General features: G+C 27.5%; 1 pseudogene; it reads left to right on the top strand.

The window, feature by feature from the left end:
• The first annotated feature begins 5,569 nt into the window (after positions 1-5,569).
• Positions 5,570-8,205, top strand: LOC148554428 (uncharacterized; annotated as a pseudogene).
• The last annotated feature ends 5,253 nt before the right edge of the window (positions 8,206-13,458 follow it).

Below are 13,458 nucleotides of genomic sequence, written 5' to 3' on the forward strand. Positions count from 1 at the left end.
ATATATATATATATAAAACAAGCTCAAGCGTTTAAAAATTTTTATAAATAAAAAAAATAATTAATTTATATTCGTACAATATATAAAATAATTACTATATTATTATTATATTATAGATTAAGATTCACTAATTTAATTTTTTTTATTTTTAATATAAGTATTAGAAATAAATAAATTTTTTATAATTAAATGTAGTGTAACAAAATATATATAATATTAATTAGTTCTTAAAAATTTTAAAAAAATAGTTTCTCATTTTAGTAAAATAACTATTTATTAAAATAGACAAATTAATTATTTTCTTTTCATATACGGTTTTTTTAAGACATAAAAGTAATTAATTAGGACATTGATTAAGATAATTAAAGTCACTATTTCATTAAATTTTTAATTTAAAGAAAAATCCTAGTTAATTTTGGTATAGAAATTTCGAATTTAAAAACATTGATAAAAATTATGTTGAATTTTGATTTATTTGATTTTCATTTAAATTAATCACTACATAAGTTAAAGTTCTGTTTTGAAGTTATATTCGAGCTTTAATCTGATTTTTAAAGTTTCAATTTACTTAGTTTGATTTTTTAACTTAGGTATCCGTGACTCATATTAGGGTTTTAAGTGTTTAGTTGAAAATAAAAAATAAGGTAAAAAAATTTCAATTGTCACATCAAATAGTCGCTAGAATGTATAATGTAGTAGTCGTTAGTCCATTTTAGCATGTCGTTAACGATTTTGTGAGACAGTGACAAAAATAAGATTAGGAACCAATGTGAGTCATAACTATTAAGTTGGGAGACATAATTGTTAGAACTGATTAGGAACCAATTGGGAGACATAATTTGTTGTTGCTTGATTAGGAACCAATTGTGAGTCATAACTATTAAATTGAGTAAATCGAAATTTTTGAAATTAGATTGAAATATAATTGTTAGAACTGAACCAGTGATCGAACCGATCAAGCTATTGGTTCACTAATTTATTGGTTCAACTGATAAATCACTGGTTGAACCGATAAAACTGGTCCCACGTAAATATAAAATATAAAATAGTTAAAAATTTAAAATTAAAATTTGAAATACATATCTTCACTAACATTTTATGAAGAATCAAGTCTCAACTTCTAAAAATAACTAATATAAAAAAAATTATAAAATTTTAATACTACAATAATGTCTTATTTTGACACAATAAAAAAATAATTAATTCACAAAGCCTATCATCTAACTATAATATCAGTAGATTTTAACACTAACATCAAAACAAATAACCTTAATCACAATACTAGCAATAAAATAGATCAAGTAAATTAATAAATTTTTAGTGAAATTTATATTTATATTAATAATGGTATATAATTAAAATATAATTAATTTTAAAAATAGAAAAAATAAAAATTAAATTAAATTAGATATTTATGTATACTATATAATTAGTATTTGTCAAATATAGTACTTAGAAGTGCAATGGCTAAGTGGCAAGTAGAGGTTACTTTTGCTCCAAGGTTCTTGGTTCGAGACCGGTTTGGTTAGACCGGTTTGCACCGGTTCTTACCAGTTCACACCGATTTTATTCCTTATCGGTTTTTACAACTATGGATATAATAATGGTAATTAAGTTGACAATTCAGTTGTTTTAATGGTAATTAAAATCTAATAATAGTTTATAATAAAAGAAACATTCTTTTGCAACAATGAACCTATAGTAATAGTTAGGGGTGTTCATAAATTAGATCATATCCATATAAATCCATAGTATTTATCCGTATATGATCTGTAATTTGAGAATATGATCTGATCTGTAAGATGATCGGATTGGATCGAATCGGATCCACACTCTAATCAGATAGAAATAAATATGTTTAAATTAGATCATATCCATATAAATCCATAGTATTTATCCGTATCTGATCTGTAATTTGAGAATATGATCTGATCTGTAAGATGATCGGATTGGATCGAATCAGATCCACACTCTAATCAGATAGAAATAAATATGTTTAAAAAAGTAAACAAAAAAAATTATTGACTTTTTTTTATAAAAATAAATTTTTTTATATTTTTTATTTTATGGATATATTTGATATCTGATCCAAACATAAAAAGTGCGAATATCGAATTTGATCTAATGAGTTTAGTGTGGATTGGATCGAAATTTCAGCCATATCCCATCTGTAAACACCCCTAGCAATAATAACTAAAAAATTATAATGATTATATTTTTAACTAAGAGGAAGTGCAAAAAAAAGTACTAAATACAAGAACATTTAATCAAATATTAAAAAAAATTTACTTTAAAACATACGGTTGGACTTTTTTTGCTCATATATAATAATAATAATAATAATAATAATAATAATAATAATATGATAATTGCTTTGTATATCACACAAATATAAACGTTTTTTTTTCTATGACCTTAAGAAAGGTTTTGTAAGTCTCTAACTTTGTTGTCGATTTTTGTAGTGTTAGCTCTCATATTATCAATTTGATTCATATATAATTCGGATGATAAATTATTTGGTGACGTGCTTTCTTTTTTACTGTGATATACTTGTTTATTATTATTATTATTATTATTATTATTATTATTATTATTATTATTATTATTATTATTATTATGTACATTAAAAAATAACAGGCCAAATTATTGCCATAACATAATAGAAGTATGGAAGTTTATCATTCTTCTCTAATAGAGGAAACAAAATTCTTTTCAATAATTTATTTAACGTTTAGTAGAATAAAAATAATTTTTATTAGAATAAATTTTAGTATGAGTTTAATATTTTTATTCATCATAAAATATTTATAGAATTACTCGTAGATAAATTTTGGAAAAAAGAAAAAAACCATGATTTTTAATTTTATTTTTAAATAAACTTTATTTTTAATTTTAAAATAAATTTTATTTTTATTTTTTAATAATATTAATTTTTTACCGTATATAATTATTCAATTATTTTTTAATCATATATAAATAAATTACTCTTAATAAGACTTTTTTGTGTTATTCAATTATCTTTTTTTAAAAAATAATTAATTATTAAAATAATTAAATTTTTCACAACAAAAATAATAAAAAATTATGAATGAAAAAAATTAACCATCTTGATACTTTTTTGTATTTTTATTCATATTTTAAGTATAAACATAAATATAATTTAATTATATTATTTATGAAATGTGACTATAGAAGTAGATAAAATTTAGTTATATTACTTATATATAGTTTCATTGTATTGTATTGCTTATAAAGTTAGATTATAATTATGACAATAGAATTGTTCTTGTATTTTTATATGTGTGACTAATTGGTGGTGTTAAAACATTACTCTTAATTATAAATAAGGTTTATAATTTAAAAAATCAAAGACTCAATTAAAAAGATACGAAAAAAATGATATTAAAATATTCTAACTCTTTAAAATAAAAATATTTGAAATTTAATTAAAAATTATTTAAAATTTAAACTCAATAAAAATTTATATTCAATGTGTTTTGTATTAAATATATTTAATAACCTATTATATCATATTATATCATATTGGTTGAAATTAGTTTTTATAATGTTAATTTTTTAATAATACTTTATTAGAAAAAATCATCTTTTCAGAATTTTTTAAAAACTAATTAATATTATATATATTTTATTACAATATATCTTGTTATAAAAAAATTATTTATTTCTAATGCTTATATTAAAAATAAAAACAAAATTTAAATTAGTAAATTTTAATCTATAATATAATAATAATATAGTAATTATTTTATATATTATACGAATAAAAATTAATTATTTTTTTATTTATAAAATTTTTTAAGAGCTTTTATATATATATATATATATATATATATATTGATGAATGTGATATATTTTTTTATGTAAATAATCTTTTAAAAAAAATCTAATAGTTAATCTATTACCTTTTTTGTTTTAGTCCAAATTAAATGTTTTTTATTGTTTTTGGAAAGAAAATCTTTTGAGGAATTTAATAATATGTGATGAGGAACACCGAATAAATTATACCAAAACCAATTAAAACACAACATAAAGACATCTTTAAAAAAAGACGTTTTAGGCATGTTTATCTGAGTGGCCTCCTTTTAGTCAATTAAACTCAGCATCTATTAGTGCTTATTACTGTATACTACTACTCATGCACCAAGACAAAAATTAACTAGCTATAAACTTTATAACATCTATTAAAAAAAAATATATCATTATTATATATGAGAATATATATGATGTTGACAAACAAGTACTCTTAAAAACCGGTCCGGTTGAGTGCTGTAACCGGATAAGGAAGAGAGCCGTTTCGAACCGGGTTGAACCGGCCGGTTTTGATAAAAACCGGAAAACCGGCGGTTTCTGGTTAACCGACCGGTTCGGAAATGTTTTTTTTTTATTTTTTTTTCTTTTCCAAAACGACGTCGTTTTGGTTTATTTTAAAAAAAAAAAAAAAAAAAAAAAAAGAAAAGTCCTACGGCGCCTAAGCCCCCCACCCCAGTTTTCAGTTTTCACTTTCCCCTTTTCCCCCCAAGGCCCCAACCCTAACGGCGCCTAAGCCCCCCTCAGTCCCTCACCTCACTCACCCAGCCCCCAGCCCCCAGCCGCCCGCCGTCATCCTCGTCGTCTCACCGCCGGGCGCCGGTCTGAACTCTGAAGGAACCAACTCAACCAAGGGAGTAGGAACAGGACAGAGACAGAGACAGATACAGACCCGCGACGGCGCCACCCGCGAACTCGCCGTTGCCGCGAAGTCGCCGTTGCCGCCCAGTCGAAGTCGCCGTTCCATCGCCGTCGCCCTCGCCCAGTCGAACTCGCCGTTCCAGCGCCGTCGCCCTCGCCCAGTCGCAGTCGCCGTTCCAGCGCCGTCGCCCTCGCCCAGTCGAAGTCGCCGTTCCAGCGCCGTCGCCCTCGCCCAGTCGCCGTTGCTTTTCCGGTCGAACTCGCCGTTGCCTCACCCTTCTGCTCTGTGACTCTGTGAAACAGGTAAGCTCCAGTTGATTGTTCTGTAATATGCTTCTGCTAATCTGCTCTGTTCTGTAATATTTCTGTAATATTTCTGTAATATGCTTCTGCTCTGTTCTGCGCTAGAAGTTTAATGATTGTTTCTGTGAAAAATGCATTACACCCGCTCTGTTCTGTGAAAAACTTACTTTGTTTCTACACTTCTTGCTGACTTGCTGTTATGAATATGAATATGCTTGTTGAAATTGTTAAGCTGAATATCCTTGTTGAAACTTGAAAGCTTGAAATATGAAATTGTTGAATATGCTTATTGAAATTGTTAAGCTGAATATCGTTGCTGACTTGTAAGTTGTAAATTTGTTGTTTACTTGTTTTGTTGATTTGTACTGGAAATATGAAACTGTTGAATTATATGCTTGATTTGAAATTTGAATCTATGAAATATGAATATGTTTGTCTTGCTGAATAGGGAATTTAACTATTTAAGCATTTAAGGTTGCTGTCTTGGTGAATAGGGAATAGGAACTAGGGAATTTACTAATTTAGGATTGTTATTGTTTTATAATTTTGCGGTTTTGCTACTCCATATTCTTTTAGAATGTCTGCTGCGAATACACCATCAGAAACACCATCTTCGCAAGAACAAGGATCAACTGCTGATGCATCAATCGGAACCCAAAAAAACAATAATAGAGCAAAAAACGATCCTGCATGGGGTCATTGTAAACAAGTTGTGGAGTCTGGAAAAACAATTCTGCTATGCATATATTGTGAGAAGCTTATTAGGGGTGGAGGAATTCATCGGTTTAAGCTTCATTTGGCTGGAAAAGGAGGAGATGTTGAGTCTTGTCGAAAGGTGCCAGCTGCAGTGAGACACCAATTCCATGAAAGTATTGAAGAGCTTCGAAGCAAGAAAAGAAAAACTCAAGAACAATATGCCGAAAGTTATAATGCTTGTGATGATGTTGAAAGAGAATTTGACGAGATCGAACGTAATGAGATGCAACAACAACAAAAATCCAGGGTTCCAACACCTAACTCTAGAAAAGGAAAACAAGTCAAAGGTTTACAATCCTATTTTCCACCGGCAACAACACCCGGAGCTCAACCAAGTATCAAAAGCGTTCTTCAAAGCAAAGAAATTGTGGAGAAGTGTGATATTGCTATTGCGAAATGGATGGTGGATGCCTCTGTTCCATTTAATGCGGTTAATTCAGCTTACTATCAGCCAATGATTGATGCTATTGCAAGCATGGGTGCAGGGTATAAAGGGCCAAGTTATCCAAGAGTCCGTGGGTATTTGTTGAGTAAATTAGTTGAGGATGTGAGGAAAATGATTGATGGTTATCGTGAGATTTGGAAGCAAACTGGATGCACTATTATGGCCGATGGATGGACTGATCGTTGTAGGCGTACTTTGATTAATTTTTTAGTTTATTGTCCTAAAGGAACTGTTTTTCTAAAGTCGGTTGATGCTTCTAATATCTCAAAAACTGCTGAAAATTTGTTTAAGTTGTTTAGGGATGTTGTATTGTTTGTTGGTCCTGAAAATGTTGTGCATATTGTAACGGACAATGCTGCAAACTATGTTGCTGCGGGAAGGTTGTTGGAGGCTGAGTTTCCTAAATTATATTGGTCCCCTTGTGCAGCTCATTGTGTTAATCTGATGTTTCAAGATATTGGGAAGTTGCAAGAAGTGAGTCAAACTGTGTCACAAGCTTCACTGATCACTAAGTATATCTATAATCATTGCTATCCACTGTTCTTGATGAGAAAGTTTACAGGTGGGCGGGAAATACTTCGTCCAGCTCCAACTCGGTTTGCTACTAATTTCATTGCTTTGCAAAGTATTTTAGCTCAAAAGGATCCTTTGAGAGCTATGGTGACTTCTAGAGAATTTACAAGCTCGGCTTACTCCAAAGAAGCCAAAGCTAAGAAATTCGTGGATCAAGTCTTGGATTCTAAATTTTGGAGTCAATGCACTGATATTGTTAAGCTTACTGAGCCACTTGTTCGTGTTTTACGTATTGTGGATAGTGAAGACAGACCTGCCATGGGTTTTCTTTATCAAGCTATTTATAAGGCTAGAGAAGAAATGGTGAAGAGGTTTCAGAAAAGAAAGAAGGTTGTTGATCCTTATTTGAAGATTTTGGATACCCGTTGGGATGCACAACTTAAGAAAAATCTTCATGCCGCTGGTTATTGGTTAAATCCAGTTATCCAGCTTTTCGATTTAATGCTGGAGAATTTGAAAAGCACAAAGAAACGATTTCTGGCTTGTTGGATGTCATTGAGAAATATGCTTATGATGATCCTGTACTGAATTCTAAGCTGACAAGTGAGAAGAGGATCTTTAAGAATGCTGAGAAAGATTTTGGAAGACCCTCTGCAATACGTGAACGAACCACTGTTATGCCAGGTGAAATTTCTTCATAAATTTGGTCTTTTACTATTGTGATGTATTAATTATGTGATATTATGATTGTGATAAATTATTTATCTGTTTTTTTATGTTAAGATCAATGGTGGGAATCTTATGGTTGTGGAGCCCCAAATTTGCAAAAGTTGGCTATTCGTGTTTTAAGCCAGACTTGTAGCTCTTCAGGTTGTGAGCGTAACTGGAGTATTTTTGAACACATTCACTCAAAGAAGAGGAATCGGTTAGAGCATCAAAAACTTAATGATCTTGTTTATGTTCATTACAACTTAAGGTTACAACAAAGGTACTTTTTTTATTGTTTTAAGTTGAAAGCATTATTTTAAAATCTTAATCATCACATGAGTAACGAAATATATTGATAACATAGGAACCAAATGAGAAACCAAGTTTATGATCCAATTTGTCTTGATGCATTTGAGGATCATTCGGAATGGATACTGGAAGATTCACCACCATTTTTAACTCCTGAAGAAATTGATGCTTTACGAAATGATCTTGCAAATATGTCTCTTCAATCACCTTTAGATGATTTAGGTATGCTTTTATTTATTTATGAATTTTGATCAACTATGATTTTTGTATGCCTTATAACATGTTTTATATTATTTTTTATCTTGATTTGTGAAACATTATCTATAATGCTAGATCAATTGGATTTGGAAGATGATCGGGATGAAGATGGAGCTAATAATTCTGTGGAAAATGCAAATCAAAATGAAACCAATCAGGATGTAGCTCCACATTTGTCAGATGAAGAGCAACTTGCCGACTTTGAAATCACTCCTTGGATTTAGTTTATGAATTGTTATCCATATTGTGTTTAATTAAGATACTAATGTACTAGTACTAACTACTTTCATGTTTATCTTTGTATTAGTTATATTTAGACTTTGAAACTTGGTTGTTTTTAAAATGTTGGTGAAGAACTAACGATATGTATTTTGAATTTATTAATTTTATGACTATTTTTAGTATTTTATATTTTTTATTTATGTGAAACCGGTTTTATCGGTTCAACTAGCGGTTTATCGGTTGAACCAATAAACCAGTGAACCAGTGACCTGACCGGTTCGATTACCGGTCCGGTTCTTACAACTATGTTTAAGAGACAACAAAGTTATAGAATTTTCGGGTGCTCTCCACACAACATCTATTATATACACATAAATAGAAATTAATTAAGAATCAAGGTTGGGCATATTTGCACAATCAAAAACCAAAACCTAAAAACAAACATAATATAATGTATATACATTATTAGCTGTTATAGGGAACAATAAAAATCAGGCCATTAATTTTTAATTATCATATTTGGTATAGCTACGTTAAAAATTCACATAAAAATGTTTAGAATTATTTTTACATGAATATATAAATTTGAATATTAACAGGGCAGGTGTCATCTAATTAAATTCAATAAAAAGATATTCAAATAATTCTTTTTACAAACAATTTTTATCGTTTTTTCCTTTTATTTTATATTATTTAGATTTAACTAAACCAAATATTTAGTTGAATCAAATATATATAAAACATGTATTAATATTTTATCTTGAATATTTATGTGAAAATTACTTTAAACATTTTAGGTTTTTTATAAATAAGTATAATGTCAAAATTAGAAAAATATGATATACAAAAATCTTACCACATACAGTAAAATAAGAAGAAAATAATTATATACTAAAATAAACACAAAATATGATAATATTTTGACGAATAATATTAATACACATTCAAATTTTTTATGAAATAAGTTTAATCAAATTAAATAATAAAACTTGAAATAATAATATTTATAATTTACCTATTAATTCATTTTTATTAATATTACACTAATTTAATTATATTTAATTAACAAAAATATTTAAATATATAGAATTACTTCTTATAAGCAGAAGTTTAAAATCATAAAGTCCAAAATTCCCATTTTCACCGTAGATTTAATTCATTTTGTTAGGTTGTTCAAGAGGAAGGAAAATGATATGAGCGATTCTTTGAGGGAGATCTACCGAAAGAATTGGAACCCTGCTGAAACAAAATGCACCAGAGACATAGGATTCAGGGATACTTAGACAACCTAGTCGCATTGAAAGTATATATATAACAAATAAACTTATATCTATCGTTGATAAAAAAAAATTAGATAACAAGTTATTACACCTTATATATTATGTACTTTTTATGTACTCCTATTAAAAAAAATTACAATAAATAAACCTATATCTACTATTAATAAAAAAAAAAGTTAATTTAAGTAGCATACATCCTAATAAATACAATCAAATCTAAAAATAAAGAGTTAGGGTTTATTTAACTCGAACTTGAGGTATTTGAAATTCTTTCACCTATACTATTTTTTATTTTTTTATTCTTCTATTAGGGGATAACAAATACCTCCTTATATCTATTATATGAGTTCGTGTTCTTTTACATTCTAGCAAATAAACTTAACTCCGAGTGAAATAGGAAGTTTCATCTGCTTTATTTTTTGTATGACTCTCTAGTGTTCAGCATTTTAGCTTAATTAAAGATAATGTCCAAGAATGTTTAACAAGCATTCTCCAAGAAACTTGAAAAGAGAAGAAGAGGTTTTAACAAGCAGAAAAGGGGATAACAAAGAGAAGAATAAAAGAATAAAAAGTAATATAGGTGAAAGAAGTGTTACTTAGATTATTTTTTATCAATAAAAAATATAGGCTTATTTGTAATTTTTTTAATGAGAGTACATAACGAGTACATAGTATATAAGGTGTAATAACTCAATAAATTTTTAAAAAAAACAAGTTTTATTATTTTCAAAATGAAAAGAACTTATTTTACTCGCTCTTAATCCCTTAGCAACCATTAAACCATTAACTCTCTCTCTTATTGTTTGGAAAAGAAGTGTTATTTAGATTTTTTTTTCTCTTAATCCCTTCGCAACCATTAAACCATTAACTCTCTCTCTTATTGTTTAGAAAAGAAGTGTTATTTAGATTTTTTTTATTAACAGGAGATATAAATTTACTTGTTGTAATTTTTTTAATGAAAGTACATAAGGAGTACATAATATATAAGGTGTAATAATTTAACAAATATTTTTTAAAAAATTTTTTATGTGAAAATTACTTTAAACATTTTAGGTTTTTTATAAATAAGTATAATGTCTAAATTAGAAAAATATGATATACAAAAATCTTACAACATACAGTAAAAATAAGAAGAAAACAACTATATATTAAGATAAATACAAAATACGATAATATTTTGACGAATAATATTAATACACATTCAATTTTTTATGAATTAAATTTAATCAAATTAAATAATAAAATTTGAAATAATAATATTCATAATTTACCTATTAACTCATTTTTATTAATATTAAACTCACTTAATTAGATTTAATTAACAAAAATATTTGAATATATAGCATTTCTCATTATAAGGATACCATCTTAAACCTTTTAATTAATAGTGAGTTGTTTTCCACCTGAAAGTCATTTGTGTTTTTGTCTTCTATATATATACATGCATTTAGTTTGGTTGATGCAAGTGCAATGCAAGTGGAACCAAGCTTCCTAAACTTTCCCATTATGTGATTATTCTTCGCAACTAACCTTTGTTTATTTAATTTCTCCAATTAAATTTATATCAAACCCTCTCTTTTTCTTGGAATCAGATGCTATTAGCTGCCCCCTTTGAAAACCTTAACTAGTGTGTGTGTTTTTGTTTTTTCCATCTCAAGAACTTCGCCGCCAAAATTGCCTTTAACAATTCCTATCATACAAAAATAATAGGTAATAGTAGTTAAAGTAGTGTCTGTCAATTTCTACCACATCACATTCCATTGGAAAAGTTCTATATATAATTATATATGATTAGTCGCTGTTAGGAATCTTATAATTAATTAATATATATAATTAAAGACAACATATAGTTTCTGCTTATTACACGTTAGATTCCAAGGATCACAATTGAAAACGTGTTTTCTTTTCAAGTAATGTTATAACGTGTATTTACTTTCCATATACACCAATTAAATTAACTTACATATTTAATTATTTGATTGATGATTAATATATTGATTTAAATACAGTTTTACTATAACAACAAATAGACTTATATGAGTGTGACTAATTGGTGTTGTGACTTGTGAGTTAGCTCGGAATATATTATATTAAATTGGTTAGGTAGACATTACCAACATTAATTGTACACACCAAATTAAAAAAAAAAAAAAGTGTCTACTTATGTATACTTTAGATATTATTATATATTATCAGTATAAAAATTTTACACAAATAATTAAGAGAAAATCTAGGGCCAATATTTTTATCAAAATTTAGTCAGCATTTAACCACTAAAAGAAAAGTGAATAATTTTACATTGTTTGATAAAATCTCATACCATTAAAAATATCAATAATAATTAATTAATGACTACAAATTATAAAATTTGTTGGCCATAAACTCTAGCACTCCTCAATAATCAATTATATATTGTCGTACATAAATAAAAATAATTAATTTTTTAAATTATTATTTAAAATTTTACATCTAAATAAACAAATATAATTGGATAATCTTATAGACTTTAATTTTTTATCCTCCAAACATATCCAAATTACACTCATATATATTTTATTTGGTTTTTAAAAGTGTCTAACCAGACACATTAACATAGTACTTTTTGCTTGACAATATTTGTATTTCCTCTTTATTTTTTGTTATCTCATTCTTTTTTCTTCTTTGAAGCTCCTAAGATCTTTCCACCACCATCTTTAATTTCAAATATTATAGACCCCATCTAACACTATAAAAGCACCTCATTATGCACCTTCTTGTATTACAATCAAGTCACACTACTACAATTAACCCATAATCATCACTAATTAAACACTTCCAAGCACCAAACACTACCATTAACCATGGGTTGTGGAAACTCCAAAAGTTCATCAATGTCCAATAATAAGGTGCATGGCCATAGTAGTACTAGTACAACAAAATATGGTTATTCATCAACTCAAGCATATGATGATCCATCAATAACAACCACCAAAACCAATTATGTTCACAAACCAAGAGTGATGTACTACTCTGAAGAACAAAATGATGATGACACTTTCAATGAGTACATTCAACGTGCTGGCCAAAAGATTAGAACTGGTGGCTCCAAGAAGATTATTGATCCGGAATTTATTAGCAACACTTCTTCATCACCAACTACTACTACTGATGAACAAGATGTGGCTAATAATACCAATTATTATTATTTTGATAAGGAAAAGGAAAATGATCAGCAGTTTTCTGACTTCATTCAGATTGCTAAGAAAAAGCTGAGAACTACTTCAAGAGTTGGAAGGAATAATAATGGTTCTTTCAAAAGAGGCTAAAGATATTTTTGTCCAAGATATTATTATTATTATTTAGTGGAGTAGTAATGTGGCCTAGCTACTAGGGCATATACAGTAGATACTTTAATTTATTCTTCTTCATTCTTCTTAGCTTCTTATTAATAAATTGGTGAGTTGTGGGGAATATATAATTTGGATTTGATTTTTGTGTGTGTTTGGGGGAAGAGAAAAGAGGGGGGGGGGGGGGGGGTTTATATATAAGATTATTGTTTAGGAAGATTTCCTATTTATTTTGTATGAAATATGTACACCTACTGTGTTGTTGATTGATTATTGGGACTTTAATTTATATATTTTACCTTTGAATAATAATATAATCATATTATTTTAATAAAATTGAGTTAGTTTGTGATTAGCTCACTAATTTACTTAAGGAGTCACTTAAATAAAGACGTTAAAAACATCTTTTTTTAAAGATATTTTTTAAAATTAAAATTTAACACATAAAATAAATTAAATTGTATTATTTTTATTAAAATTAGACCGGACAAATCAATTTAAAAAAAATTAATAAATTAAATTTTGAATCGGTATAAATTAATATTTTTTATAAAAAATTACTATAATATCCCTATTATAAAACACAACTAAAATATTCCTATTATATATATATATATATATATATATATATATATATATATATATATAT

This window comes from Arachis ipaensis, chromosome B6 (genome assembly GCF_059453495.1).
Source record: "Arachis ipaensis isolate K30076 ecotype BB chromosome B6, ASM5945349v1, whole genome shotgun sequence".
NCBI classification, from domain to species: Eukaryota; Viridiplantae; Streptophyta; class Magnoliopsida; order Fabales; family Fabaceae; genus Arachis; species Arachis ipaensis.